The sequence below is a fragment of the Hordeum vulgare genome, chromosome 2H (genome assembly GCF_904849725.1).
Source record: "Hordeum vulgare subsp. vulgare chromosome 2H, MorexV3_pseudomolecules_assembly, whole genome shotgun sequence".
In the NCBI taxonomy this organism is placed as follows: Eukaryota; Viridiplantae; Streptophyta; class Magnoliopsida; order Poales; family Poaceae; genus Hordeum; species Hordeum vulgare.
Window position 1 is genome coordinate 545669924 of NC_058519.1, and position 7009 is coordinate 545676932.

Below are 7009 nucleotides of genomic sequence, written 5' to 3' on the forward strand. Positions count from 1 at the left end.
TATGGTGAACTACTCACATATCATCGTGAGCAAAGTTGTCACAATCGCGACTCAAGTCTTAGAATCTTACGACTTTACGGTCCAAACTAACCCCTCCGATTCTACGATTTTGCTCATAGAATCTAAGTTTCTACGATCCAGGTAGTTATGATTCTACGATTCACTATGCTACCAACGGAGCTCCGATCCAATTCAGAATCACGATCCTGACAACCTTGATCATGAGGGCAACAAGGTTGATGAAGAGGCCCTCTGTGATTGATCCCCGAAAAGGTGTCAGAATCGATCTCCAGAAGGCCTACTGTCGGAACAGAGACTTGCGGCGGCATAAAAAGTGTTTCGGAACTCCCTATTGTGTTTTTAGGGTAGATGAGAATTTATAAGCCAAAGAACCGAATCGGGAGGGCCACGAGGAAGGCACAAGCCATCAGGGCCCCCCCCCAGGCTGCACCCTATTGGCTTGTGGGGCCCTTTTGAGACCTCCAACCATCTTTCGATGCTCGTTGGTATTCTTTTGGTGTAGAAAAATAACCAAAAAGTTTGAGAGCAATTGGACTTCATTTGGTATGGAAAACCTAAAAACTGGAAAACAAGCAGAAAACAACAACTGGCACTGGGCACTGGCTCAATAGGTTAGTGCTCAAAAATAATATAAAATGGTAAATAAATACCCCAAAAGTATTCTAGAATGATAATATATCAACATGGAACAATAGAAAATTATAGATACGTTGGAGACGTATCAGGCTTCAAGCCACTCCATGTCCTTGAGCGCTTCTTGTACCTTTAGGGGTTCAATGCAAGAAACAAATGCATTATGTGTACTAAAGTTTGTTAATTTTCTACAAGTGGTTATCCCTCTCTGCATGCTATCATAGACATTCTCCAACACATGTTGTCTCTTTTGAAGCTTGGCAGCATTCTTGGTAGCATATCTTTCTCGAATCTCCTCCATGGAAAGTTGAGAGGAACACTTTTGTGACCTTGATCGCCATCATGAGCTTGCTCATGATCTTGAGCTTGCTCTTCATATTGAGATTGCTATTAATCTTTAGCTTGGTCTTATTCTTGAGCTTGGTCTTGATCTGGAACTTGCTTGGAGGTGTGAGATTGATCAAGGACATCACTTGGTGAACCACCATCATGAGGTTGATCTTATCCTTGATCTTGATCACAGGGTTGAGGGCCTTCACTTTTTTCTTCGAAAGCATGTGCATCTTGCGTCGGTGATGGTTCCACTAGAGTGGAACATTGTCCTTCTCCTCCGTCCACAAGGGGTTCCTCAACGGGTAGGAAGTGTCGCACAACCATTCTTCTTATGGCTTGGGGAGGAATTTCATCACCTACATCACAAAGACCACTTTGCTCCACTTGGGAGCCATTATTTTCATCTAACTCCACGTTACACGTCTCCTCGATGAGTTCATTGGACTTGTTGAGGACATGGTAAGCACGGGAGTTTGTAGCATAACCAACAAATATGCCATCTTGAGCTTTAGGTTTAAATCTAGACAAACAAGCACCGATCTTGAGAATAAAACACTTACAAATGAACACCCAGAAGTACTTGAGGTTGGGCTTGTTACCAATAAGAATTTAATGAGGAGTCTTGTTCAAGCCTTTGCGGAGGTAGAGCCGATTAGATGCATGATATGTGGTGTTGATGGCTTCGGCCCAAAAGTTATACAGAGATTTAAACTCCGCCATCATGGTCCTTGTCGCGTCCATCAATGTTCGGTTCTTACTTTCCACTACACCATTTTGTTGAGGGGTATATGGTGTGGAGTATTGGTGCTTGATCCCCTCATCACTAAGAAACTCATTCAAGGTGTAGTTCTTGATTTCGATGCCATTGTCACTTCTAGTCATCAATATCTTTGCCTCATGTTGACTTTGAGCTTCATTGGCAAAGTCGATGACGGTTTATTGGGTCTCACTCTTCCTCTTGAAGAAGTATACCCAAGTATACCTTGAGTAATAATCCACTATAACCAAGCAATACTTTATTCCCCCAAGAGGCCAAGACTATTGGAAGATGGAGGACCAGAAAGATCCATGTGAAGGAGCTCCAAGGTCCTTTTTTAGTAGATGGTAGTCGTGAGTCGGTGAACTGGCTCGTGTAGCTTTCCTTCAATACAAGCACTGCAAGCATGTTCTTTGTCAAATCTCACATTTGTTAGTCCAAGAACGTGATCCCCTTTGAGGAGACTTTGCAAAGATCTCATATTGACATGGGCTAGCCGGCGATGCCAAAAACATACCACATCAACTTTAGCCATTAAGAAAGTCACGGTATTAGTGGATCGATCCGATAAGTTGACCACATAAATATCGTTCTCGACATGCCCAACAAAAGCTACTTTAATAGTCTTGGTCCACAAAAGGGCCATGGAGTCAACACCAAAGAATGTCATAAAACCTATGAGTGCAAGTTGATGAACGGGAAGTAAATTGTATGCAAGGGTCTCAACAAGCATGACATTCTCAATGGAAAGTTCCGTAGACATTACCACCTTTCCAAGACCAAATACCTTTGAAATTGCATCGTCACCAAAGGAAACTTGGGTGGCCACGAATGGGTCGGGATGAACGTCCACCACCAAGTCCTTGCTTCCGGTCATATGATTTGTCGCTCCACTATCAAGCAACCATGACACTCCACCGGAAGGAAACTCCTACATAAGATCAATGCTTGGATTTATGTACCCATTATTTAATGGATACTTTCAAGTTAGTGACAAGGATCTGAGGGACCCAAATAGACCATTCAATGTACTCATAAGAATACCAACAAATTTAGCAAAGACATTTCCATCACTAGCATGACATAAAACATAGGAGGGGTTAAAGTCGTCGGCAATGTTGGAAGCGAGAGTTTTGCCCTTCTTGGCATTACCACCCTTAGCTTTGTTCTTCTTATTCTCATGAGTACCCTCCCTAGATTTAACAAAGTTTTCCTTGAGCGGGAGAGGTTGCTTGGTCTTGATCTTCTTGTTCCTCTTGGACTTGGGTGTAAACCCAACTCCTTCCTTTGCAACCACTTCCTTTTGATTGCTCAAAAGGTCATTAAGATTCTTTTTGCCTTGTATGCATGTCATAAGGCCTTTCTCAAGTTGCTCTTTTAAAGTTGCATTCTCCTCCATGAGATGCACATTCTCACAACACGGGTTAGTAGCATGGGCATTATCAATTAATACAAAATGAGAACATGTGGCTATTTCCTTAGTAAGTTTTACTTGGAGTTTAACATGAGAATCTTTTAGAGAAGCATGAACATTCTTCAAAGCCTTGTGAGCCTTGTCAAGTGTGGCAAACTCTTCCTTGAGTCTTAAAATGTCAACCCCAAGTGCAACCTTTTTCGGATTGGGGCACACGAGTAAGAACACGAGCATGATCGTGATCTTTTTGTAATTTAGCAAGGTCATTGTTATGTGACTCCTCAAGAGCCAAATTAAGACCTTGCTCTTTCTCAAGAGAAATGGAAAGATCCGCTATCTCATCAGCATAGTCACGATTATGTCCTTGTAATGTAGCGATAGTTCCTTCATGAGATTTAGTGAGGTCACTAGCCTCTGCTAGTTGTTCCAAGAGAGCAACAAAATGCTTCTTGGTGTTACCCTTGAATTTTCTCATGAATTTATCAAAGAAATTTTCCCCAACATTTACCTCCACTTTTTCATCTCCACTATACATAGGAGAAGGGGTAGTGTAAATGGTAGTTTTGATGTTGGGGTTACCTTGTTAGATGCCTTGGCCAAAAGGCACTTGGCAATGCGGTTCCCGTTGGGGCGTCGATGTGACACCCCGATGCCGACATTCCAGAAGATTCCCCTTTTCTTTCTGTTTTCGTCGTGTGTCTGTTTTATTTTGTCACATCATCATCGCATCATTCGCATCATCTGCATTGCATCGACATCTCCGTTGCCGCCAGTTTTCAAAACTTGCATCCGTTAGTGGTTGTCGGTTCTCGACGTAGTCCGTTCTGAGCCCGACCGCACACACACGCGCCCGCGGCATCGTTCAAAACCCTGTATTTAAAGTGCGTTTAAAACTTTCTCTGATCGGATTGAGATTAGACGTGCGGTCCTATTTTTAATATAGCCAGGCCGCCTGTCGAATTTTGTCGCAATCGGAGTCCGTCTGGTACCCGAACGGTCGACCGTGGCGGCACCGTATTCGGTCTACCGTCGGACGTTTGTCGGTGTTTTATAAATCGTTGTTGTGCCGTACCACTTCCCTCTCATCTTAGCCAACGCCACTCTACACAGCTAACCCTAGCCCGCCTCTCCGATTGGACCGCACGATCGCGATCGGAGGGTCGAAAAACCCCCAGATACCCTCTAACCTAGCCTCTCTTCCCTATTTAGACACCCCTAAACTGCCCCTTAGGGAAACCCTAGCCACTTCGTCGTTTACCGTGCCGACCAACCGATCCAGCCGCCCCCAGCATTCTGCCTCTCTCTCCCCACCGACAGGGCCCGCCAGGCCCACGGCTGGCCCGCCGGGCCCGGGACCACCGCCGCCGCCTTGCCGAGGCGCCTCGAGGCGAGCCTCCTTCCCTGGCCGCAGCAGCATGCCCGAGCTCCCCTAGCGCGCTGCCTGCCGTCGCGTGTGCCTCACCGCGTCACCCCGGTGGTCGCCGGCGTGCCCAGGCCGGAGCCCCTCGCCGGGGAGCCCCGCGCGTCAGATCCCGCAGCTTCTTCGCCTGCTTGCCGTGCTCCCGAGGCGCAGCATCCCCTGCCTGCGCCTTAGCGACGCCGTTCCTCGCCGTCCTGACCTCGCCCGAGGCCAGATCCGGCCAGCCGCCGCCCGGATCCGCCGTCTGCACCTCGCCCCGCTCCTCCTCCCAGTGCTCGCCTCCCCTGCAGCAGTGCCGCCGCTGCCTCCTCTCGTTCCCGAGCAGATGGGACGAGGGGACGAGCCCGAGCGCCAGCGTCAGGCGCGCCGCGAGGCCCAGCACCAGCACTGCGGCCCAGCGCCCGAGCGGAGGCCCAGGAGCCGGCCTCCTTTGCCGAGCCGGCCCGTCAGCTCCTCTCCTCCAGATCCGAGCCTGCCTCGCCTCCAGCAGCCTCCAGCGCCCCCGGCCCAAGTGGCGGCCCAAGGTGAGCCCTCCAGACCCTTTAGATCTCGCACTAGGCGTAGGATAGTGGTTGCGCCCTCTCTGTTAGGCCCGTTAGTGTATTAGGTTATTTTCGAATTTTTATTTAAATCCAGAAAAATAGACGATTTTCAAACGACCGTATCTTTTATTCCGTTAGTCGGATCGAGACGTGTAATATATGGTTTTCATGTAGAGTTCCGCGTAGATTTCGAATTTCCAACTTGCATAATTATTTGAGGCAGTTTGAAGTGTCTAATGCATCGTTTTGCGTGTTGTTTCAATAGGATCCGTTCCGTAGTTATTTCTCGTGCGTGTCCGGACTGCCTGTATACCGTAGATTAAATGTCCATGTTTCAGGAACCATTATTCCATGTATTTTAGAGCGGTCATCTGCATTTTTGTGTGTAGGGAATTGCCACTAGTTTATTTTCCCGTATATAGGTTATTCTCCCGCATTTATGTGTGGCTTTATTTTGTTGTGCAACCCCACATATTTATATATGTTTCCGGGGTAGAAAAATCCATGTGATTTTTTGTGCAATTAGTTTTAGCTTTTGAGCAAGTTAGTTCGCGTGATATTTTGCAATGTTGCCCTCTTGTTTATTTCGTAGGATTTATTCCGTGCTTTGTTTGATTAAGTTGTCAACTAGAGAGTTGTTCTTGGGTGTTTAGACTAGCCCCTGGTATTTTTGGTTGCAATAGAAATGCATGTTTAGGTGTGGTTTGATTACTCTCAAGTTGCTAGAAATAGTGCTGATTTGGAGGAGCTGAAATATTTTGAAGTCTGGAATTTGTTATATTTTGTTGTTGTCTTGTCTTGCTTGCATCTTGTGATCTGTAGCTCTTTTGAGGTTGGTCCAATGGAGTTAGTTGTACCCCTTGTGTTTCTCTAGCATGCTATAAATTTTCATGCCATTTGAGTCCTGTAGCAATAGGTTTTGCTGCTGTCAATATGGCTTCAGATCAAAAACTGCACTTTCATGAGGTGTAATTTTACTAAGTCCGAAATAGTGTGTGGGATGCCATTTTGTGACTTCTTTTCCTAGTGTTCCATGATGCCACGCTAGTTGTTGTTAGTTGTTTGTAGTAGTGCTTCTTGCCCTCTTTTGTTCCATGCCTTGTTTGAGTTTATTGGAGTTGTGTAGCCCGTAGTTGCGGGGTGTAGAAAATGCTATGGGCTGATTTTGGCAGATTGTAGTGATTTCTTGTTTTGCTCGTAGTTTTTGAACCTTAGCTCCGATTTGATCGTGCCCTACATGAAACTTGCTTAGAATCTCGTGTAGTTTCATTTTCTCTTGCTGGTTGTACGTTTTGAAGTGCTCGTGACCGTCGTTGCACACATATTGCATTCATGCCATCATATCTTGCGGTGCTTGTATCTTTTGAACCGTAGCTCCGTTGGAGATGTTCTTTATGTGTAGATTGCCTGAAATGACACGTAGAATCACGTGAAACTATTTGTTTTTCTGTTTAACAACCAATTAAATGTGTTAGTTCGGATTTGGACAGAATTGTAAATTAACATGTGAGGTCGTTTCGGAGGTGCTATATGTCATTTCCGACCTCATTTAATATGCCTAGATAGATAGTTTAATTGCGCTTCACCTCTTGCCATGTTTAACCACATTTAATATGGCCGTGTACCTAATCGGGATAGAACAAAATAAATAAACGTGGAGTTTTGTCAATATGCAACTCGTTGCATATTGAACTTCACTTAATGTGTAGTGTTTGTTTGTGTGAATTGTCATGCCGTGACTTGCATGTATTCAGCTGCTCATGCATCATTTGTGTTGTTGCATCGTGTGGTGAATTTCGTGTGTTGATTTGTGTTTCCGGTTTGCTTCGTCTCGATAGAGTTCCGCAACGTGTCGGATTGTGAGGACCCGTTCGACTACGTCGGTTCGT